Source organism: Bos grunniens, chromosome 3, assembly GCF_055505025.1.
Source record: "Bos grunniens cultivar Pamir isolate PY7600 chromosome 3, Bosgru_T2T1.0, whole genome shotgun sequence".
NCBI classification, from domain to species: Eukaryota; Metazoa; Chordata; class Mammalia; order Artiodactyla; family Bovidae; genus Bos; species Bos grunniens.
The window spans coordinates 93,599,095-93,623,750 of record NC_141167.1 but is presented as its reverse complement, the minus strand read 5'-3'; the positions used below and the strand labels follow the sequence as shown (position 1 = coordinate 93,623,750).

The window sequence follows — 24,656 nt, the reverse complement described above, 5'->3', positions numbered from 1 at the left end:
TCTCTGCAGAGCTGGCCGGGTGTGCTGCGCATACTAAGTCGCTCCAGTCATATCCAACTTTTTGTGACCCCATGAACTGTAGCCCTCCAGGCTCCTCTGTCCATGGGGTTTTCCAGGCAAGAATACTGGAGTGGGTTGCTGTGCCCTCCTCCAGGGGATCTTCCTGACTCAGTGATCAAACCCATTGCTCCTGCAGCTCCCTCTTTGTAGGTAGATTCTTTACCATTGGGCCACTAGGGAAGCCCCTCAGCCAGGTGTAGCTGCTGCTTAAAAACAAAGATTGCAAATTCATATACCGACAGTGTGCAGACTCTAAATGAGAGACTCCAGTGAGATTTAAGAAAATGCTTTCCTTTGAACTATCCTTCTTTCAGAGGCCCTCACAGCTCCCACGAGCTCTGTATCAGAAGAGACGTGAGGCACTGGGATGGAGAGCAGGCTCTCTGGGTAGGGCAACAAGTAGAGAGGAGCCATGGAATTAGGGGGTCTGCAGTGTGACAGAGCTGGAAGGGGTCTTAGCAGACCTTCAGAAGGATTCCACGTGGGAGAAACTGAGACCCAGAGAGCAGGGGGACTGACAGAAGGCACATTAGGGCAGTTCTGGAATTAACCTCGGACTAACCTGGTGGTTCAGTGGTGAAGAATCCACCTGCAATGCAGGAGACAAAGGGTTGGATCCCTGGGTTAGGAAGACTCTCTGGAGAAGGGTATGGCAACCCACCCGAGTATGCTTGCTTGGAGAATCCCATGGATACAGGAGCCTGGCGGGCTAGTCCATAGGGTCACAGAGAATCAAACATGACTGAAATGACTTAGCATACATTCACGGAATTAACCTCTGACCTACTAGAAGCCTCAGCAGCATGCTACCAAACCAGGCCTTTTGTTTTGCAAATGTGACTCTCCTCCCTTACCAGAAGGCTCTGTCAGCCTCCCCACTGGGCCCTGAATTTCCCCAGGACTTTGCTTTCTCATCCAGAAGGCCCATCTACATGGGACACTAACCCCTGTCCATCACAAGTACCCAGGGAAGTTACAACCCTTTCCTGGGCAGAGTGTTGGGGTGGTGGGCAGGTGAAGCCTTCTTTTCTGAGAAGACAGGTCAGCTGGGGAGTCCCCTGTGTCAAGGAGACTGCACCAGCTGGGGTGGGAGGGGCCTTGTGCTGGCCTACAGCGAAGGCAAGGCTTGTGTCCAGTGCAGACTGGAGCTGGCTGGATTTCCACAGAAAGCAAGGGCCTGAAGCTCTGAACTTGGAGGCTTAGCTCCCACCACTGCAAGGATTGGGGGCAGCAAAGTGTGTGTGATGGCGGGGGCTTCCTCCAAAGGCTCCCGTCTCCACTCTCGGGTAGTGAGGGGCCAGGCTACAGAGTCAGTTTGGGTTCGAGAGGAGTGCACAGGTGAGGGAAGTGTGAGTACAGTGCTGCTTAGCAGCCAAAAGAGACGGGGAAATAAATACACAAACCAGCTCTCCAAACCTCTCCTGCACCGGAGCATTGCATCCCTGGGAACTACCCCTAGAAGGATGCTAACCGTCGTCTGCAACATCCCAGCTCCAGCTGGGCCCCCTGCACCTGCTCTGCTAATTGGCTCTGAACTTGTTCTGGCTTCTGTCACGCGCTGTAGGTTCTGGATGGTGGATCTAGGCCCATAGATCGCCTAAGCCAAGACAGCAGCCATGGGAACCCGACCTGCTCGCCCCTGCCTGTCAGAGAGTGAGGGCTGTTACTGTCTCCAGATGCGGTGGCCACTACCTGGAGTGTGGGCAGCGGGCTACCAGGAGGCCAGTGATGCTGCGGCAAGCAGGCGAGCAACCGAGCACACACACGTGCATGCAGGGGACAGTAGCATTCAGCCAAGTTTGACAACCACTACTCTAGCATGTTCATAGTGATGCTTTCTAAGGCCCACTTGACTTCACATTCCAGGATGTCTGGCTCTAGGTCAGTGATCACACCATCGTGATTATCTGGGTCATGAAGATCTTTTTTGTACAGTTCTTCTGTGTATTCTTGCCACCTCTTCTTAATATCTTCTGCTTCTGTTAAGTCCATACCATTACTGTCCTTTATCGAGCCCATCTTTGCATGAAATGTTCCCTTGGTATCTCTAATTTTCTTGAAGAGATCTCTAGTCTTTCCCATTCTGTTGTTTTCCTCTATTTCTTTGCATTGATTGCTGAAGAAGGCTTTCTTACCTCTTCTTGCTATTCTTTGGAACTCTGCATTCAGATGCTTATATCTTTCCTTTTCTCCTTTGCTTTTCGCTTCTCTTCTTTTCACAGCTATTTGTAAGGCTTCCCCAGACAGCCATTTTGCTTTTTTGCATTTCTTTTCCATGGGGATGGTCTTGATCCCTGTCTCCTGTACAATGTCACGAACCTCCGACCATAGTTCATCAGGCACTCTATCTATCAGATCTAGGCCCTTAAATCTATTTCTCACTTCCACTGTATAATCATAAGGGATTTGATTTAGGTCATACCTGAGTGGTCTAGTGGTTTTCCCTACTTTCTTCAATTTAAGTCTGAATTTGGTAATAAGGAGTTCATGATCTGAGCCACAGTCAGCTCCTGGTCTTTTTTTTGTTGACTATATAGAGCTTCTCCATCTTTGCCTGCAAAGAACATAATCAATCGGATTTTGGTGTTGACCATCTGGTGATGTCCATGTGTAGAGTCTTCTCTTGTGTTGTTGGAAGAGGGTGTTTACTATGACCAGTGCATTTTCTTGGCAAAACTCTATTAGTCTTTGCCCTGCTTCATTCCGTATTCCAAGGCCAAATTTGCCTGTTACTCCAGGTGTTTCTTGACTTCCTACTTTTGCATTCCAGTCCCCTATAATGAAAAGGACATCTTTTTTTGGTGTTAGTTCTAAAAGGTCTTGTAGGTCTTCATAGAACCATTCAACTTCAGCTTCTCCAGCATTACTGGTTGGGGCATAGACTTGGATTACTGTGATATTGAACGGTTTGCCTTGGAAATGAACAGAGATCATTCTGTCGTTTTACTATGAACAAAGCTAGTGGAGGTGATGGAATTCCAGTTGAGCTATTTTAAATCCTGAAAGATGATGCTGTGAAAGTGCTGCACTCAATATGCCAGCAAACTTGGAAAACTCAGCAGTGGCCACAGGACTGGAAAAGGTCAGTTTTCATTCCAATCCCAAAGAAAGGCAATGCCAAAGAATGCTCAAACTACCACACAATTGCACTCATATCACACGCTAGTAAAGTAATGCTCAAAATTCTCCAAGCCAGGCTTCAGCAATATGTGAACCGTGAACTTCCTGATGTTCAAGCTGGTTTTAGAAAAGGCAGAGGAACCAGAGATCAAATTGCCAACATCCGCTAGATCATGGAAAAAGCAAGAGAGTTCCAGAAAAACATCTATTTCTGTTTTATTGACTATTCCAAAGCCTTTGACTGTGTGAATCACAATAAACTGTGGAAAATTCTTCAAGAGATGGGAATACCAGACCACCTGACCTGCCTCTTGAGAAATCTGTATGCAGGTCAGGAAGCAACAGTGAGAACTGGATGTGGAACAACAGACTGGTTCCAAACAGGAAAAGGGGTAGGTCAAGGCTGTATATTGTCACCTGCTTATTTAACTTATATGCAGAGTACATCATGAGAAACACTGGGTTGGAAGAAGCACAAGCTGGAATCAAGATTGCCGGGAGAAATATCAATCACCTCAGATATGCAGATGACACCACCCTTATGGCAGAAAGTGAAGAGGAACTCAAAAGCCTCTTGATGAAAGCGAAAGGGGAGAGTGAAAAAGTTGGCTTAAAGCTCAACATTCAGAAAACAAAGATCATGGCATCTGGTCCCATCACTTCATGGGAAATAGATGGGGAAACAGTGGAAACAGTGTCAGACTTTATTTTTCTGGGCTCCAAAATCACTGCAGATGGTGACTGCAGCCATGAAATTAAAAGACGCTTACTCCTTGGAAGGAAAATTGTGACCAACCTAGATAGCATATTCAAAAGCAGAGAGATTACTTTGCCAACAAAGATTCGTCTAGTCAAGGCTATGGTTTTTCCTGTGGTCATGTATGGATGTGAGAGTTGGACTGTGAAGAAGGCTGAGCGCCGAAGAATTGATGCTTTTGAACTGTGGTGTTGGAGAAGACTCTTAAGAGTCCCTTGAACTGCAAGGAGATCAAACCAGTCCATTCTGAAGGAGATCAGCCCTGGGATTTCTTTGGAAGGAATAATGCTAAAGCTGAAACTCCAGTACTTTGGCCACCTCATGCGAAGAGTTGACTCATTGGAAAAGACTCTGATGCTGAGAGGGATTGGGGTCAGGAGGAGAAGGGGACGGCAGAGGATGAGATGGCTGGATGGCATCACTGACTCGATGGACGTGAGTTTGGGTGAACTCCGGGAGTTGGTGATGGACAGGGAGGCCTGGTGTGCTGCGATTCATGGGGTCGCAAAGAGTCGGACATGACTGAGTGACTGAACTGACTCTAGCATGTAATGTTTGTATAATGACTTACCCCCTTCAAGGGTCCCCGCCCACCCTTCCTGTCTGCCACTGAGGGGACTCACATACAATACATTGTCTGTACAGTGAATGTGTGATTCTGCCCCCGAGGTGAGGGGAGAGGTCTCAGAGGCTGGGCACCTGCCTATAGTCCTTGACTCATGGGGAAGCGGCAAAGGGAGCCCACTTGACATCTGAGTGAGTAGTGCCCTCCCTCCCTGGGGATCAGGCTACACAGGTGAAAAGCATGTGGGAGGTGAGGCTACTCCAGATGGTCTCATTGGACCTGGTGCCACCTGGGATGATTTTGGGGCTGATGTTCCCCTGGCACCTTCAGCTTCTTTGTGGCTTCTTCTCATCTGTGTTCAACTCCTTGTCCCCAGGCCCTCCGTGAACAGCTGTAGGGAGCTGGTGGGGCCTGAGATGAAGGATGCACTCGTGTCTGCTACTATGCAGCACTCTGCACAGAGCCGGGTGAGGCCACAGTCAGTTGACAGACAGAGGCTGATGGACCACCACCCAGCTGCATGGCTTTTCTGAATGAGTGGTGATTGGAGCTGTGTTGGTGGTCAGCTGCTGCAGCGGATGATGGGTAAGTTGTGAGATGGGGAGAGAAGGTGCTGCCCCTGTGCTCAGCTTAGTGACCCTCCACTGCCTGTCACGAGAAGCCCCTACCCCAACTCTTGTATCTCCATGCTCTCCTCCTCCCCTGGACAGAGCAGGCAGAGAGCATATGCTGGCTGTGCCTTGAGTAGTGGCTGTGTTTTGGGTTGGAGCAAGAGGATGGCAGCAGTGTTTTTGGAGAGTGGGGACAGTTGAAGACCCCTGACCCTTTCGTTTTGATTGGCTGGGAGCCAGTCTTGCTGAGGCTCACGTGGTGGAAATTCCCTTGCTAATACTGGGAGTTGCTGCCTCCCAGGACCATCTCTCCCCACCAGCAATTGGGAAATGCCTACAGAAAAAATCAGAATCTCATGGAGACCCATAACCTCCAAGACCCAGGGGCCCCAGCATCAAGGGGAATTGGGCACAGGCGCAGGGCCGGGCTGGGTTGGGAAGCTGCCTCATGAAGCTTGCAGAAGCCACGGCTTTTCCACCTTTCTTGCTTCTCCCCATAAAGTGGCTCTGGGATGGTCCAGCCTCACTCGTAAAGGAGCCCAGTGAAGTCACAGAAAAAGAGCAGGCACAAGGACAGTGAGTAGGATAATGCAAGCAAGGCACAAACTGGCCCCACCCTCCCTTAGGTTCGTGTGGCCTCGGGTGGAACAGGTGCCCGGAAAGTGACTCTGGGGCTTGTTGAATGGGGGTGGGCAGGGACACCAGGTGAGCATAAGGAGGGGTGGAGCCTGTGTGAATCTGGCCAGGTGGTCAGGGAGTCCTGGCGGGTCAAGACCATGTGGGGTTCAACTCTTTGGAATTTCTGCAGAGAGAGAGCCGGCGACGAGGAAGCTTTTGTTCTGGATCAGCCTCACCGGCAGGTTGCTTGGTGGGGTGGGCATGAGTCATTCTCATTCGCCCTTCAGGCAACAGAGTCACCAAGAGGTGAAGTCACTTCCTGAAGTCAAGCAGGTTTAGTGGAGTGAGGGAGGAGGAATTGGAGACCCGGCTCCCATGACCCATCCCATGCCTTCCTCTTGTCCACACTGTGTGATACCTCCCACAGCCTGGGGCCAAGCTGGGCTGGTTTTCCGGAGTGTGCGTGTGTGGGGGATGTGGCTTTCCCCTATTCACAGGAGAGGCCGGCACACACCCGCCTGTGTGGCACAGGGCGAAGGTGTGCACATGTGACTTCGTGCAAGTATAATTGTAGGCTTATGCAAAAATCAGCATAGGGATGCATGAATTAGCACAAGTCCTCCCACCCGCCCCTCCCCTGAAGCCCCAGGATTTCATGAAATGTTCTCTCCTCTTCGTTGAGGTAAAGAAGCAAGCCCTCCCCTCTACCAGGCCTGCCTTCTCCCATTTGCTGGATCTTCATCCTGCCCTTAGCTTCCAGGCTCCCGTGCCCTCTGTGATCTGCTCCTCCTCCCAGCTTTCAATCTCTCTTTCCACTGGCTCTTTCCTTCGCCTACAGAGCTTGCTCAGGCCTCCACTGGCATTGAAGAACACCCACCCTTCCTTACCCAGCTTCTCCTGCATCTCCCCGCACCTCCCATCCCCGCATTCTCTTCCCTGTTGAATTTCTCAGGACAGCCTATGTCTATGACCTTTACTTCCTAACACCAACGTCTTCCTCTTAGCGGCTTGCCATCTGCTTTCCCTAAAAGAGTTTCTCCCAAGACCACCCCTGACTGTGGAGTCACCAACTGCTGGCCTTTTCTCTATGCCTCCCTTTCTCTCACCAAACCAGAGACTTCTTTTTATCTTGTGCTTAGTCGCTCAGTCATGTCTGACTCTTTGTGACCCCATGGACTGTAGCCTGCCAGGCTCCTCTGTCCATGGGGATTCTCCAGGCAAGAATACTGAGTTGGGTTGCCATGCCCTCCTCCAGGGAATCTTCCCAACCCAGGGATTGAACCCAGCTCTCCCACACTGCAGGACTTCAATGGGCAGTGTTACTCTGATGGGCCCTCCTCTCCTACTTATAGCATATTCCTAAATCAGAAGCTCCCGCAAGACTTGTTGACCCTCACAGAAGCTCCTCCGGGAACTGAAAAAGCATCTCCAGTTTTCAGCCCTGTATCTCTTGTGTGCCTGTGACACTCATCACAGGGTAGGGTTCTATATCTTGCCTGTTGGACTGTAAGCTCTGTTGGGACATGGACTCTGTCTTGGGCACTGTGTTCATGGCTGTATGCCCAGGGCCTAGCACTGTGCTTGGCACATAAGCACCCAATATCTATTGAATCAATGAGTGAGCAAATGAATAAAGGAATGAATAAATGAAGTTGGTTGTCTCTGTGTGAGAGAAGCCATGGGCTTCACAGGGAGAGTCCTCAGGTCAGTGGCCCCACATACCAAGATGCAAAATCCTTCAGAATCCCCAGTTTGGAGCTCAGCTAGAAGCAGCAGAGCAGGGTGCTCTCAACTCTCAGGCTCCAGAGTGGAGTGGAGTGAATCTTCCCCTATATGTTATCTTTGGAGGGGCCAGAAAGGCTAAGGACAAGAAGGGCATGGGGTCAGATGACCTGGGGTGACTCCATGTCCTGGCTCAGGAAGACGAAGACCTTCTCTGAACTCTAGTGAATACTGGGTGGTGATTTCTACCCTATTTTCATGTAGCCGGAGGAGTCCAAGGACTCATGACTGTGAATCTTCGGCAGAAGGACATAGGCTAGGTCTGCCCAAGAGAGGCCCAGGCAGTGCGGCTGGGAGACAGGCTATGAGTGGGTATGGCCAGTGTGGTTGAAGACTTAGGTGCTGCAACGGGCTTGTCATGGAGCTGGGTGCTTGGGAAATGCCTTTCATGGATCAAGGACTGTGTTTCTTGAACACTTATTCTGTGCCTATATCTCTAAAGATTTTGTGTTAAATGATAGTTTAAAGTAATTGCTAACACTGAGATGGGGAGAAGATTCTGGGCACAGGGTCTTCAGTAAGAAGCTATGAAGAGGATGGGCATGGAGGAGCTCAGGTACCTGGATTGGGTGTGAGGATTCAGCCCTGTCTCAGTCTCAGGGGAGCTGGAACATGGTCTTCTGGGCATGCCAGGAGCTCCTGGAACTTGTGGTTTTATTCTGGTGGCCGTCTCTAGAAAATGGGCACCCTCTTTTTCCTTTCAGGGCCATGGGAACAAAGAGGAAGCAGTTCACACAGGAGCAGGGGGGCTTTAACTGGGTATGGGTCAGGAACACCCAAGTGAGGGAGGGCAGGAGGCTGGGCAGAGGCCCAGAGGTCCCGGCACTCACCACGAGCAGTAAAAAGAGAGCTGCTCTTGCTGGGGGTGGGGGGTACCCAGGGACTGGCCGAACCTACGTTAAAGGTGATTCTGAAGTTCTGGGGTAGGATGCTTCTTAATCCACTTAAGCTGCTGTAACAAAACTGAGAGGCTTATCAACCACAGAAGCTTATTTCTCACGGTTCTGGAGGCTGGAAGGCCAAAGTCAGGGTGCCAGCATGGTTGGTTCCAGTAAGGGCCCTCTTCGGGGTTGCAGTCTCCTGTCAGGGTGGGAAGAGGGTGAGAGAGCTCTTTGTGGGGTCTCTTTAAGAAAACACAAATCCTGTTCATGAGGGCTCCATCCTCATGACCTAATCACCCCACAAAGGTCCCATGTCCTACAAAGGGGTTAGGATTAGTCAATGGATTTGGGGAAGACAAACATTCAGTCTCTAACAGGTACCAATCCTGGTGTTGCCATAGTACTGGGTCTGTAGGGATGAAAGAGGTTGTTTGAGGGGCTGGGGGTGTGGCTTGGGCTTTGGGGTCTTGCTTGGGCTCCCCCCATGGAGATTAGGGTGGAATTAGGCTCTCTGGGCTTCCATTTTCCAGTAGGGACTGGATGGGAGGCTTCCTGTTTTAAGACTTCCAAGGAAATGGGAGACTTAGTGAGAGAAAAGCCAAAAGAAGAGCATGGAAAGTGAAGCGGGAACGTGCCCAGAAGTTTGATGAACCACTTGTGTGGTAGCAGGTCAAACTGTGCTGAGCCCGGTCACAGAAACCCTACCTAAAGTCACGCACCCCTCCCACACACCATGACCACTGGGCTTGGAGCTCCTTCCTGCCCACGTGCCTCAGGCCTTCCAGCTATAAAGTGGGGGTTTTCTGGAGCTCTCCTGTGCTCCTCAGCAATTCAGCCCAAGACAGCAAGGAGAGAACGGACCTTGCAGGAAAGAAAGTCTTAGGTCCAAGAGAGAAAGGAGACGGGGAGGAGAGGCGGGGCTGAGTGTCCAGGTGCTTGATGAGGGCGGCAGGGCAGGTGGTGTTACCAAAGGACAGCGCCTGGTGAACTGACTGCACTCATCACCGAGCCTGGCTATGGTTTGCCTCCTCACTCCTTCCAACTTTTCTAGACTGAGGGCATTTTCTAGATGGAGATCCCAGCCCAGGGGGAGGAAGGAATAGAAGAAGCCTGTACTCCCACGACAGCAGGTCCCTGAAGCCATCCTCTGTTTCTGTTACTACTCCCCCACAACCTTAACCCAGGCACTGAAGACCCACTTTTGTTCCCTGTGGCCTCTAAGAGAGGATTTCCAAGTCTCCATGAGTCAACTTCACGGGCATTAAGCAAGCCTCTGCCAAGTGCCTCTTGTCTATGACCTCCATCACTGCAAGGCCATGCGCTCAATTATCCATTCCATCATCTCGTGCCGAACACTTACTCTGTGCTGGCACTGTGCTGTGTGCTGGAGATATAGATAGAAACAATTACTGCTGCCTTCAGGGAACACCAGCAGGCTGGGACACAGGCAAAGAAATATGCAGTGACTTCTCCAAGGAGATGAAGGCTTCGGTGTCCCGGGATGCTGGACGGGGGAGGCAATGCCACGTGGGGCCTATAGGTGGCAGCAGATGCCCATCACAGCCCACGGGGCACCTGGACACCTGGGAGCAGGTACCTAGGCCAGCCCCAGGGAGTGAAGTGATTACGGAACTGGGTTTGGCAGGGAGGAAGGACCCCCTTCCTCTGCATACCTCATCCTTAGATGCGTTTGAGCCTAACTCCCAATTCTTAGTTTCTTGTCCAGACACCTTCCCATAACTTTGGGGAGGTGGAATATCCTGGGCTGTTGCTGGGTGAGTGCCGACATTGTACGCATTGTTATGGAGCCTTCATAACAACTCTGCAAATTAGCTGTCCTTACCCTTCCCATTTTGAAGACATGGAAGCTGAGGGTGTAGTGACTCAGAAGTGATGGAGGAGGGATTCAAAGCAGCTGTGTCTGACTCTATTTCCATAAAAGCCCTCTGGGCTCTGCTGACAGGAAGACTGTTTTCAGATGCCTCCAGGAAGGTGTCCCCAGCAGTTGTGGGTGGAGGGGCAGGACCCCAGCTCACTTTAACTTTGCAATAGACTTTCCCCATTCAGCTGGAGACTCCCACTTTCCTCTCAGCTGTTAGTCCTCTTTTACTTTCACTCTCCTTTCTTTCCCATTCTACTGACTGTCCCATTGTCGTGTCAAAGAACATGGATGTTATTTTCACACCTATCCGTGTAATACAAAAATGGAAACAACTTGTTGCATTTACTTTCTAGCTTACTGGTCACAGAGTGTTCCCACAATTATGATCTTACTTGATCCTCAGCCTTCTCATGAGGTGGGTAATTTTACTATTCCCATTTTACAGATGGGACAATGTGGAGCCAGAGGTTTGACCTCAGAGAAGGTGCATTCCCCACTATTGATACCAAAGAGCTTTCTGCTCTGGAACTTGACTTTTACCAATACTCTTTCAGAAAGACCACTTCCTTCTCCCCTTCCTTTTCCCACTCAGGTCTTCAATCCTTCAGAGCCCAGCATGTGCCCCTCACCCAGGAAGTTTACCCCAAGGCTCGCAGTCCGCATTGGCCTCGCCTTTTCTCTGTCTCCTGCTCCTTTTCCCCTGGGTGCTCACAGTCACTGCAGGACCTGATGCTTTGGAGGCAGTGCAACATGAAGGGAGGGAGGGCAGGGTGGCTGAGGGGCCGTGCCTGAATCCAGGTGTCTCCCCTTACTATCTATGTGATTCTGAGCAGCTGACATACCCTCTCTGGGCCTCCACTGAGCACCTCTATAAAAACGGGCTTAACGGTAGTGCCTCACTCAGAGGGTCTCTGTATGGATTAAATTAGCTGCCCGCTAGCCAATAAATGTACATTGCATGTGTATAAGGTGATGAAAGCAGCTTGAGAACGGGGATCATGCCCTTAGATCTCCCCAAATGCCTTGTGGAGTGAGCTGCATGGAACAATTGGTAAACCTCCCGTAACTGTGTTTGAGAAGCCTGACAGCCCTCCACCCTGGCCAGTTCCCTGGCCTGACTTCTCCTCTGGAGGAGAACGAGGGAGGGAAGTTTTAGCCTCCTTCTGCCTTTCCCTCGGGGGTGGGACTGCCCCCACCAAGGCCTAACTCTGTCTGTGCCCTTGTTCTATCCTTCCAGTCTAGCAATTTCTCACCAGGAACATGGGGAAGGAGAAATAGACATTGGAAACAACCCATCAGGCATGTGTCCAAACTCAGCCTCTGACTTATGGCCTCAGATTTTCTACTCAACCTCCCTGAGCCCCAGTTCCCTTATCTGTACAATGGGACTCCTGAACTGTTGGTGGGGGGTAATGATTTGAGATGAGACATGGAATAGATCCTGTGAAGTCCCAGGCATTTGACAGATTTAGCAGCCACCACTGTCAACAAAGCCCACCCTCCTTTCTTTGGCCCTTTGGTCCCACCTGCACTTTCCAGATGGAAACCTCCGCCCTCCTCATCATGAGGCTCCCTCTCCCAAGCCTGCTCCTCCCCTTCTGCAGCTGGAGAGAATTGCTTGTTCCCACAGGGCTTGGCACAGAATAGGTGCTGTCTTTCTCCTCCTTCCTCTGGCTGCCTTAAGCTTTGCTTTTGCTGCCTTTTAGGTCTTAACATTTATGATAATCCGCCTTGTAGTACTAATAACAGCAGAGTCCTTACAAGGTTCCCTGCTCTGCAGTAAGGGCTTTGCATGCATCATCATCTCAGTAAATCTTCTGAACAACCCTCTGCCGTCGGTCCTGGCATAATTCCTGTTTTAAAAATGAGTAAACTGAGACTTGAGAGGCTCCTTGACAAGAGATGACTTGTCCACGGTCTCAGAGCTGGTTAGTTCTGCTAGTGGAGCAGAGTTGCCACCAAGAGAATCCAGGGGCCTCGGTGGCTTCCCTGGCTGAACCCACTGTGTCCACATCTGGATACTTCAGCTGTGAGGCCCCTGAGGGCAACAGCCTGTCTTCATCATCTCTGAGTTCCATACTGGGCCTAGTGAGGGGTACCTAATGGGGGCTCTAGGCAGGAGTCACATGACATGGCTTCAGGGCTTGACCGATGTCTGTGTGAATTTGGGCAAGTTACCTGCCTCTCTGAGTGGGACCATCGCTGCCCAGCTAGCTGGTGGGGAGGACCGGATGACATAACATATCTGAAAGCCAGCAGTGATGGGTAGGGGAACCCCTTTGCCCTCCCTCTGCCTGAAGGCCCTGGGGTCTGTGTGGAGACTGAAGGTGCAGGAACCCCAGAGCACCAGCAGGAGTCACCAGCGAGGCATTCTGCTCCTGAAGGTCCATACCATTCTTTTGGGGCTCTTTCTGGGTTCCACTGAAGACTGTAGCCACAGAATCCTTCTCCCTTTGTACACTCCACACACTGGGAGGTTGTGATTCTCCTGTGTGTTGATCTATTATCTCGGGGCAGAAGGCAGGAGAGCCAGCAATAAGTTCTATCCCTGGTTTCTGGCTGGAGAAAGCAGGGCTAGGGGAGAGGAAGGCTGTGCCCAGTGATGCCAACAGCCCCCCATCCCAGACTGGCCCTGAGCTCCTCGGAGTGGGTGGCTGCTTATGGGGAAGTGCACCACAGTTTGGCTTGAGAAAAAGTACTTGGTGGAACCTTCTGGGAGCAGGGAGCTGGGGAAGGAGGGACTGTCCATCCTCAGTTTTCCTAGTAATAGTGGGAAGGATGGGCACCCCTTGGTGTTTAAGGGGGCTGCTGCAGACAGGAAGCAGGACAGTCAGTCTTCCTGCTTCTCTCTACTTGGCCCTAACTCCTTTGGGGCTCCATCTCTCTGATTCTTTCCTTTTCCTGATAGCTTTCAACCAGTCTTGAGCAGCTTCCTAAACAGACACCTGCTCCCTAAACTCAGGGCAAGTGCTATTTATTCAGCCTATGCGGCTCTCGTTTGCTTTCATTCTGCTCCTTCTTCCAGGGTTATCATCTTCAAAATCACCATCTCCTTGGTAAAGTCAGTCCTGACTCAGCCTGGGATTGACTGCTGTCTGCTGTGGCCCCCATCTCACAGGAATGAGCCCTTCCTTGAGAGCACTGAGCTCAGTTGTTTACAGGCCTGGGCATCTGCTTTTCCACTCAGCACAAGAGGGAATATACTTATTAAGTGAGTGAACTAGTGGACATGATGGGCAGTACAAAGAGCCCTGAACCAGGTGTGAGGCCCTGATTTCTAGCCCTGGCTCCGCCATGGATTTGCTCTGTGGTGTTGGGCCCATTCCTTTCCTTCTCTGAGCTCAGTTTCCGAACAAGCTCAATGAGGCAGAAGGTTAGGCAGCCTCTAAGGTGCTCCCCAGCTGAAGCCTCCTAACATTCTTGGTTCTGTGCTTCCAGGATGGGTCTTTCTGAGAGGGAAGAAGGAGCATCCCAGAGGGAATGACATGTGCAAAGAGCCTGTGGAAAGAGGGCAGAGAGAGATCAAAGGCCTGAGACAACCAGCATCGAGCTAAAGTGGGCGATGAGAGGGAAGGGGAGGAGAGGACAGACCAAGGAGGCAGAGGATAATGAGAGCTTCCTGCGCACCAGGCCCCATTAGAAATGCTTACCACATTCAATTCACAACCACCTTAGGAGATAGGTACCATTATTGCCTCATTCATAGATGAGGAGACTGAAATACAGTGAGGTTCAAAGTGTAACTTGCCCAAGGCCAGACTCACAGGAAGTGATGGGAGTGTCAGGCTGTAAATTTTGGCCATATGACCCAGAACTTACTACACAACTGAGATGAGTGCTGAATTGTAAAGTTTCTTGAACCCTATGTCAAGAAGTTCTACGTTTATCCTACAACCAACAGGCAGGTATTGAAGGTCTATGCAGGGGGTGATGTGGTTAAATATGTTTTACCAAGATCACTATGACTGCAGTGGGTCTAGAATACTGTAGCATATACTGGTTAGGAAGCCGTGGCATTTGAACTCGAGAATTACATCAGAAGCTTGGACTACTGTAGGTGTGCATGGTGGAGATGGAGGAGATTGGACTGAATTGAGAGAAAGTTAGGAAATAAAATTCACAGGATTTGGTGGTTGATTAGATATAGAGAATGAGAGAGAGAGAGGTTTGTGAATGCTTTGTGATATATGGGGTGAGGTGAAAGAGAACCAGGATTCCAGAAGGGGAAGAAGGTTGTGGAGACCATGAGTTCAAGGACCTATTGAATGTGGGACAACTAATGAGACATCCCAGGGGTGATACCAAGTGGCAGGTGGATATATGCATCTGGTGAAGGATTTATGCATTATTTGCCATGGGTACTTAATGCCATGGGTCTGGATGAAATTAGCCAGGGAGAAAATACAGAGCAAGGTCAAGGGTCACAAGCTTTCATGGAGCAGCAGGGAACAGTCTACACCGGAGACCCAAAGGGAGTGGCCAGAGAAAAGCAGCAGGTGTCCTTGAAGCCAAGAGATGAGTAGTGAACAAACAATTGGTGTGGCTGCAAAGTCAGGTATGACTCAGGGTAACAAGTGCATGTGCAGCCATGAGTGCTTTGAGCAGGAGCTGCTCAGTGAAGCAGAAGGGCTGAAACCACAATGGGAGGAGGGCAGGGTCATACAGGTGGGGCAGGAGGAAGGCAGGAGAGGAAGCAGTGTCATATAGGTAGCTATTTTGAGAAGCTGGACTAAAAAGAAGAGGAAAGAAGGTGATAGCTAGAGAGGCATGAGAAACAAATGAGAAGCTTTCTCTCCTCCCTGCCTCCTTTTCTCCCCTCCTTCCTTTTCTCTCCTCCCTCTTTCCTTTCCTTTCTTCCTTCCTCCTTCCTTTCCAGTGAGGGGAGGGAGCTGAATATATTTAAAGGCATAGAAAGGACTCAGTTGAAAGGAAGGGATGACTAATACAGTAAGATTCCTGAGCTGCTAAGCTTGGGCCAGCACCCCCTGCACTAGAACAGTGGGAAGGAAGGCAGGACGCATGTTGCGTTGGGTGCTTTATTCGCTCTGTGCTGAAAACTGGGTGGTGGCTGTTATCTTCCATGACAAATAAGAAGCAAAGATTTCTGTTCAAAGTTGAGGATGGAAAGGGGTTTAGGGGTGTGAGGAAAATAGAGACAGTGTGAAATAGCTGTAGAGAGTGGAAAGGAACTGGCCAGGGAAACCAAGAGGATACAATCATGGCTCTATAGGAAGCCAGTCTGTCCTGTTCTCTGATGTCCCCTACCACCACCAAAGTGCTTGGCTGTTTGAGTACAAATGCAGAGAAAGCGCATGGTTGGATTCTTCCAGGATCAGACCCTTTGCTGGGTTTTTGCCAAATGTGATGATAAAATGAAAAGAAGATGAAGAAATTGAAGGTCTTGGAAAAAAAGAAAAAGAAAAGAAATGTTATTGGATGATACACTGTGGAATGTAAGTTGGATGTAAAAGAAAAGTCAAATCAGAATGGGATGGATGAACTTGAAGAAAGCAGAGAGGACCATGGACGGGTGGGAAGAAAGAGGAGCTTGGTGGGAATGTTGCTTAGTCACTAAGTCACATCCGACTCTGTGACCCCATGATCTGAAGGGAATAGTTGAGCTGGAAAGCGGGAAGATGAAGAGCAGGTTGAGGGTGGGATATTTGAGACAGTCCTTTTGAAGGCAGAGCAGTAACAAATGACAAAGTCTAGAGCAGCGCATGGGAGTGGGTGGCTGGAATGGAGTGAAGGTGAGGACCATTGGCAGGAAGGTATCCCAGGAACTGAGGGGCCAGGGTGCTGGCTGAATCAATATCTGCATGGATGGTAGTCCATCCAGGATGACCTCGGGAAGCTTCGGGTGGAGGAAGTCTGTAAGTCACAAGCCGAAGTCTTTGATTGATGATGTGGTGGGACCTGAAATCCAGTAATGACAGTAGTGAGTGGGTGGAGAGAGCCCAAGGTACGAAAGTGTGAACTTAAAAGGAGGCGTGTCTTCTCCCAGTGTCACGTCAACCCAGGGATGTGAGGGGGGTGGACTGTATCCTATGACACAGGAAGAAACCAAGACCTCAGCGTTAAGTAACGTGCCTTAGTTGGAAGGGGTGGGCGCCCTGCCCTAAAACCTCACTTCTCCCTACAGTGAGGCATCTGCTGGTGGAGAGTCAGTCATGAATCTCAGGCATCTCAGGCGAGTGATGTTGTGTCCTTTCCCAACAGCAGGTCTGACAAGATTGTGGCAGTCATGGCCCGTGGGAGAGACTGACCGCCCATCATTCCTCTCCCTCTCCTGCCCACAAGCCCTAGAGCAGAGGGAGCAAGAAGCAGGGAGGGAGCAGGTGTGCAGGGATGCTGGGGAGATGGGCTAGCCCAGGGACTGCCGTAAAACATGAGTGACACCAGCCACCTACAGAGTGCCATGAAGTTCCCTGAATAATATTGCATTCTCTGGGCAGCCCTATTACACGGGTACTCTCATTTCCACTGTTCAGACGAGAATGCTGAGGCTTCAGGGAACTTAGAGAAGAATGAGCTGAGGGCTCCTCCTCTTGACCGTGGGTCCCCTTCTATGGCTGTGGTGTCAGAGATGACTGGCAGAGCCAATGGGACGCAAAAGAGAGGGGTGCTGAGGTATGGTGGGTTGTGGGGAATGATGCCAGCAGGCTGGAAGAAACAGCTTTTTGTTCCCATAACTGCTCCATAAGGCTTGTGGGATCTTAGTTCCCTGACCAGCTCAACCTGTGCCCCGGCAATGGAGGCACAGAGTCCTCACCACTGGACTGCCAGGGAGCTCCCAGGAACAGCTTTCTAAAGCCTCACAGTCAAGTCTCAGGACTCTTATGTGATGAAAGCAGCCTTCTGGTTTGTTTTCCTAAGTTTCTTTTATTTTATCTCTTGATGTCTTTTTGTTGTACTTCCTAAGAGAACTCCTTAACTTTGTTTTCCAACACTTTTATTACCTTAAAACATTTTTTTGTTCTCATATTTTTAACTTCAAAGGCCCTTTCTGACTCTCTGATGATTTCTATTTTTATTGCACCTACTACTTGTTTTATGGATGCAAAATTTCCTCAGATGCCCCTGGAAGAGATTGATTACAGATGGATTTTCTAAAAAGCATTATTTCTACATCCTGCATTGTCTCTTTTTGTGTGTTTGTTTGCTTTGGTCTCTTCTTCTAAATTAGAGGCTTCCATCAAACTCCCGTGAACCCTTGGCTCTTCTCTCTGTTCATGGTTGAGAAGTAAGAGGAAGGGCTAAGAAGCTCATGTGTGGGCAAACTCATGACCTGGTAGCACAAAGTACCCCATAGAGGAGGCTCTGAGTTGGCTTTCCCTGGGGCACCCTCCAATGTCAGTATCTGAAGATCTTTTCGTTGAGATCTCTATCTCCCATCTGGGGAGACTATACCTTTCCACCTCCTTTCTGGGGCCAGAGGTTGCAAAGGAGCTGAAGGCTCACCATTTCACAAACAGGTTTACCCACAGTCTATTTTTCCAGCCCTGTCTTTGTTCCCACTATCATTATGTTGAGTGCATCTCTACTGGACACAATTGGAGTGTCTCTACTGCAATCTTCAAGAAGGGAAGCTTCCAGCCTCTTCCCTGCAGATTGTGTGTGATGGCTGGGGAGAGGGCACAAGGGAAGGCTGACTTCTCCATGACAGATTCTCAGCCAGTCCCCGTTTCTACTGCAGTCTTCATCCCTTCCAGACACATTCCAGCCCTGAGACCTGGTCTCAGGGTGCATCCATCCTGTTTCTTCCACAGAAACCTTTGCCAGCTCAGCTTGCTGGCAAGCCCCCCTCTAATTTCCATCCTCAAAATCTGGTTGTCATTTTGCACCAGCTGCGGTTTCCTCTCCCTGCTGTTTGTCCTTGAGGGTTTATTACCTTTCTTGTTCCTTTGCTGTCTTTTAAGGAGCTTAGAGAGAGAACAGACATAAATGTGTCAAGAGTGGTACTTGGTAACATTTTATGAAGGTAATCTGTTGAGGGAACAGTTTTAAGACCATATTGGATAGACGTTAGAGAAACGACAGGGAAGCAGAACAAAAAGGTGGTGAAAGCGGGGACTGTTTGTCCTGTGCTAGTGCCCCCAACTCCAAAAGGAAGCCCCACCCCAGGCTCGCAGCTCTGAGCCAAGCCCAGAACCGTGTTGGGCTCTGGTGTCTTTTAAAACTGAAGGTGGGGATTGGGCGGAGGCACTAAAGGTGAGGAAGGGCACGCTAGCTCTCCCTGGACTCCCACCCCTAACCTCCCTGACACCACGCTGGGACCCGGAAGCTCAGATGAAGGAAGAAGTGGGTGGGAGTGGGGTGGGCTGGGTGAGGGGAGGGGGACTGCTCAGGGATTGGTGGCTGCACCTTGGCTGTCGCCAATGGAGTGTGGAGAACTGTGAGACTAGAGTTAGGTTGACTGCCAACCCCGCCTCCCGAGACAACTTATTCAGTAAAAGAATTGGTTCTGCTTGAAAAGGTGCAGGCCAGACAAGGTGAGACTGCAGTGTGTTGGGAGTTAGAATGTGCGACTCTGCCTCTTGGGGCTTCCCAGATAGTGCTGGAGGTAAAGAGCCTGCCTGCTAATTCAGGAGACATAAGAGACCTGGGTTTGATCCCTGGGTCAGAAAGATCCCTGGAGGAGGGCGTAGCAATCCACTCCAGCATTCTTGCCTGGAGAACCGCATAGACAGAGGAGCCTGGAGGACTAGTCCATGGGGTTGCACAGAGTCCGACAGGACTGAAGCAACTTAGCATGCAAGCACTCCAGCTCTTGGCTCTGTATCTTCTCAGCTATGTGGCCGTGGACACACTGCTCAACTTCAGTTTTCTCTTCTCTACAAGTGGGCATGATGTGCCCACCCCGCATAGTTATTGTGAGGATGAAGTGAGGCAGCCTGTGTTTGGCACACAGTAGGCACTCAAAAAATGACTAAAATAAGAAGAGCGATGCTTGAATCACTCCCTGCATCCCAACCCTCTCCATTCCTCCTGCTCGTATTCTTCCGCAGCGGTATAAGACCAGCACACTACTGTTGTTACAGACTCACCAAAAAGGGTGGGCCTGGGAGAAGAGCCTCCCGCTCTCCCTTCTCCCTTCAAGGGATGCCCAGGCCCTCCTGGTTTCTTCTACCTTGGGCACTATCCAGAGGTTCCAGGAAGAAGTGGGTTTGGGTTTAGACACCTCTAAGTGCCCAGCTCTCTAAGTCCATCCAATGTGAACCTGGGGAGAGGCTTGAGGGTCCATGGGGCAAATAATGTCTATACCCTTCACAGCCTCCAGTCTTCCCTGTACCTTCTCTCCAATCAGGGCAGCAGATCTGAGTCAGGATGGGAGCCACATGAGGCAGAAAGATTTGTTTTATCCCAGGCACACTCCCATGTCTTCCCAAGGGCTAGTGGCTGCAGAGCCTGGAGTCTTGCAAGCAGCAGTCCTAAGCCAAGAAGCATAAGCCAGCGGACTGCTCCCTTCTGGCTTGTCTGCTGAGGCAAGGCCTCCACATAGCTGATCCTTGAGGGCCCTTGGGCTGCAGTGGGAGCTGACAAGGCCTGAAATGTAGTTAGAGGAACCCACACCACACGCAGGGTCACATGGGGCATGTGCATGAACACATGTTTCTCCTATTTGTCATCACAATCACATACCCTCTCCCTTAGACATGCCTGCTTCTTCTACCAAAAAAATACTTTTCAGTTCCCTACTGCTTAAGCAGAGCACACACACAGACACACACCCTTCCTATCTGCTTTAACTTGTGAGGAAGGGACAGAGAGGATCACCGGGTGTTTGGTAGAACGAGGCTGGTTAAGAACAGTTTAGAGATCCATCAGCCTCTTTCTACCCATAGTCATCGGAGAGAAAGGAGTGGTCCAGGGGCTGAGAGAATGGCTCACTTTATAGGATAGGTATTGAGTTTGTGATTCTTTACCCAGAAGTACAGAGACATGGGCTCCCCAGGCGGTACTAGCAGTCAAGAACCTGCCTATCAATGCAGGAGGTGTAAGAGATGCTGGTCTTCCCTGGGTCAGGAAGATCCCCTGGAGGAGGGAATGGCAACCAACTCCGTTATTCTTGCCTGGAGTATCCCATGGACAGAGGAGCCTGGTGGGCTACAGTCCCTGGGTTTGCAAAGAGTCAGACATGACTGAGCACACACACACAGAGACATGCTTCTGGCTGTTTGAGGATAAAATGCCCTCTCTAAAATCAACAGCATCACCCCTGTCATGACATGCAATGACATGAGCTCAGGGCAGTATGGATATTTTGAGAGATTCTGAGGGCAGTTTCAAGGGTAGAGATGGAGGTGGAGCAGCCTATCTTGTCATCACAGCATCACAGCTCTGCCTGCATCCCCTGTAGACCTAGTTTCTGTCATGGGTGGAACTGCAGCACTTCACTGTATGGCAGGAGGCCCCACAAGCCCTCTGGGAAAGGACCCTTCCATCCTCAGCCAAGCAGGGAAGGGGTGGCCTGGGGCTATCAATAGGGCTGGGCTTTCTTGTTTGGGGGGATGCAGGTTTCCTGGGGTTTCCCTACTGACAAGCTCTACTCCTTCCTAAAACTCCAACCAGCCCAGCTGTTGGGCCTCTGGAAATGTTCCCATAGGCTGACTACCCTTTCTCGATCTCCACCACAGCTGACTCTAATAAAACTCTGCGGTCTCAGAGAAATGTCACAGTGCCATGAGGGAGCCAGACTCCGCCGTCAGGACCCTAGGAGCCAATATTAGGATTGTCACTCATTGGCTGTGTGCTCTGAGTTGTTTATCTTTCTCAGTGCTCAGGGGTTTCACCTATAAAAACAGGGAAAACCTGTGCATCTCCCTGGGGGGTTACGAGGCAGTGACACATGTAACATATCGCACCCATTCTGGGCTCCAGTCCAGGAGGGTGGATGGCCCAGGCCACCACTGGTTTGTCTTGCACATGGAGGGGGCTTCAGTGCCTTGAGGCTGGGCACCACAGCAGAGGGCTAGCTGTGAGGGTAGGATGATATTTAAGCCTTGGTGGATAGGTTGGCTGCTAGGAGTGGCTGGCACCATCTTCCAGAGCATGCTGTCCAACTGGCTGCCAAGTTCCTGGGACAAGGGAAGGTGTTATAGTGGTCTGCTTCCTCTGGTCTATATTGGTACTGCTCAAAGTGTGGGCCATGGCTCATACTCCTCTGCAAAATGTGTGTTACCCCACAGCAGTGAGATAAGCATAGAAGTTAAAAGGAAATTTGCAGAACATTTTTTTTAGTAATTTGACATTGCTGAAACACAAGTGGCATCAAAGTTGGGCTTCTTTTTACTTTCTAAGATTTCAGTTTGCTAGCGACTGACTTTTTATCATCTTTTTCTAAAAAAAACATAGATCTGGAATGGATTGGGAGAAAAATACTATTTGTTCACCACTCATCATTTGAGAAGCACTGACGTTGATAACGTCAAAGCCATCTTAAAATCAGCTCCAAGTCCAATTAAGGAGAGAAGAGAAAAAACCTCATCTGATGGCAGAAATTAGCCACAAATCACACGTTGATGAGTTGGTGGCATTTCCACGGAACTATGAGCTCCTCAGGGTGGGTGGGGTCATGTTCATTTATCTGTGCTCTTCAGGGTGCTCAGTGCCTTGAATATAGTAGAGACTCAGTAAATGCTTGTGAAATGCATAAAAGCTAATGAAAAGCTTATGGTGACAGAAATCAAGGAAGTGGAACTAAGGTCACCATGTCTTCGCCTACCTGTGATCCAACTCTGGTCTCTGGGGATGCTCTGGTCTCTGAGGACACCCATTACTGAGGACACCTCAGTAAGTTGTGCAAAAGTGAAGAGGAGAAATGATCACCTTAAACCTCCATCTTCCCCACCCGTGGGAAGTTTCTTCCCTTTACAATGAGGCTAACAAGGCCAGTCTGGAAGGTGCTTCACACACAAGGCTGAATAAGTTATCCACAACTTTGGGCACTTACATCGTGCAGGTAGATCTGAGCGGACAATGAGCCTGGCTGATTGTGATGGGAGATCAATGGAGATAGGACCTGGTGTGAGTGTGTGTGCTGGGGGTGGCAGGGTTCACTGTGAGCCCAGCTCCCTGGGGTCCTGGCACATGTGGGAGAAGAGGAGAGTGACATGGTCCAGAGTCCATGAAATTCACTGGGGTCGGGCAGGGGGGCCCTTCTCACCCACTACCCAGCCTGGGGCCTTTGATTATGGTCTGAAGTTAGATCTCAACTGGAATAAGCCCTTAGTGTGAGGAATCTAAAGCCTTTTACCCTTGTCTAAGCTGCTTTCAGTTCACCCATCTGATCTTCTCATTTGCTTTGGGTCCCTGGTCTCACATTAATGTCTGAAGGATGAGTTGCTGCACTCACTCCTCTTTAAAGAAAGAACTCGGAGAAATGTGAATGGGGGTATGGGGGAGGAAATGCCATGCTGGGCCAGGCTTCGGGCTTGGCTCTGTGATTGCAAAGATGAGTGAGCCCCCTTCCTACCCAGCAGGTCTCACTGACTGTCACCAAGAGATGCAAGGATGACTTGGGAGGACTGAGGACGTGGTGTGTGGCAGGATCCAGAAGGCGAGGGTTCTGCCAGGTGGAGAAGGAAAGAAGGACCCCCTAGGCAGGGACAGGGAGAGCAACATAGGGGGTTGGTGAGGCCATGTAGTTTCCCAGGGACTGGTGACCTGCCCAGGGTTACTCTTCAATAAGAGACACTGAATAGTGACCCGTGTACTGTCTACGCCTGTCTACAGTGCTGCCCGGTGTGGTCTGAGACCCATAAATACCAGAATCACCTGGAGTGTTAGCTAGACATGCAGATTCTAGATCACTGTAGAGGTGAGAGCCTCAGCCAAGGGGCTTACTCCTGCCTCCAGCCTCGCCTCCAACCGGCCAGGGGCTGAGGGGTAGATGCGGGTAGAGGACCTGAGGCACGCCTGAGGTTTCATGGAACAGGGCTCAGGATCACCACGTCCTCCTCCAACTGTGCCAGAAAACTAAGATAGGAGCTTCCTATTGGTGGTCCAGTGGTTACGAATCTGCCTGACAGTGCAGGGGACACGGGTTTGATCCCCGGTCCAGGAAGATTCCACATCCCGCGGGACAACTAAACCGTGTTCCGCAGCTACTAGTCCCATGCCTAGAGCCCATGCTCCATGACAGGAGAAGCCACCGCAACGAGAAACCCTTGCACCACAACTAAAGGGTAGCCCCTGCTCCTTGCAACTACAGAAAGCCCATGCGCAGCAGGGGAGAAGACCCCACAATTAATTAATTTAAAAAACTAAGATAACACATATGCCCAGATGACAAGTGATCAGGACAGTGCTCCAAGAATCCTGCCTCTGCTGGTGGGCCCTGGCACAGTGCAGAACTGAAATGCTCTTAATCCAGATTGTCACCCAGACAGGCGTGATTATCTATGAGCCTGTGGTGAACAAGGGACAGACCAGTTTATTTCTCAGCTTCGTCCTGGGACAATTGACTAGTTAATCAAGAATATCCACAGCTGCGCTGTCCAGTATAGTAACCACTAGCTTACATGTGGCTGTTTAAATAGAACATTTTCATCACAGAAAATTCTATTGAATATTGCTGAAAAGAAAACAAATTCTATTCTTACATGTATTACTCAGCCATCTGACACTGGGGCTCTTTTGTGTGCTGGACCAACGTCAGCCCTGAACGACGGAACTCAAGGTTTGTGTCAGATACCTGGATGGTCAGTCTACCTGGCTGGTCAGTTTGGTGGAGAAAAGAAATGAAACTGGTTAGTAAACATCATCTGTTCCAGTGGTGACATCGAAAGCTTATGAAAAGATTCCCTTTTCAGCGACTCAGTCATTCTCCAAACATTTGTGGGGTACCTGTTATGTCTCAGCACCCTGTCTAGACGCTGGGGATGCAACGTGACAGGACAGATGTGGCTCTGATCCTCGTGGAACTTGCAGACGTGTGATTGAGCACACACATCGCAGATGAAGCATCGAGCATTACAGAATGGCTTCACAGTTCTTTCCCAAGACGTATGCCCAGCAACTGGAATTTTCAATAAAAAGAAACAGCAAAATTCTCGAGATCCCAAATTGTTTTTCAGAGTGAGCCATGTACCACTCTACCCCTAAAAATGTCATACGCTTTCTCTGTGGGGGCTCTGAAACCCCGCTGGCAAGCCAGAGACATCTGGACACGTTTAGAACAAGGGAGGTAAGAGAGGGGTCCTAGAGGCAGCTTGGGAGGCCCCCCAAAGGGAGCTCCCAGGGGCAGCAGGCATAAACACATGCCGAGTGGCTGGTGAAATGGTTTGGCTGTAGAGGCTAATGCACTAAGGTTCAAAGCTTTGAAGAGAGTCTGCGGGCAATAATAACAAACGACTTTGATTTAATTATGTACCACAGA

At 50.1% G+C, this 24,656-nt stretch overlaps 1 long non-coding RNA gene across 1 annotated transcript; it reads right to left on the bottom strand.

Annotated features, from left to right (window-relative positions):
• Positions 1–5,645: 5,645 nt before the first annotated feature.
• On the bottom strand, positions 5,646–13,867 carry LOC147376130 (uncharacterized). Its single transcript, XR_015161649.1, has 3 exons — positions 10,919–13,867; positions 8,074–8,593; positions 5,646–6,050 (listed from the first exon to the last, which is right to left on the bottom strand). It is a non-coding gene; the product is annotated as an uncharacterized LOC147376130 (long non-coding RNA).
• Positions 13,868–24,656: the final 10,789 nt, after the last annotated feature.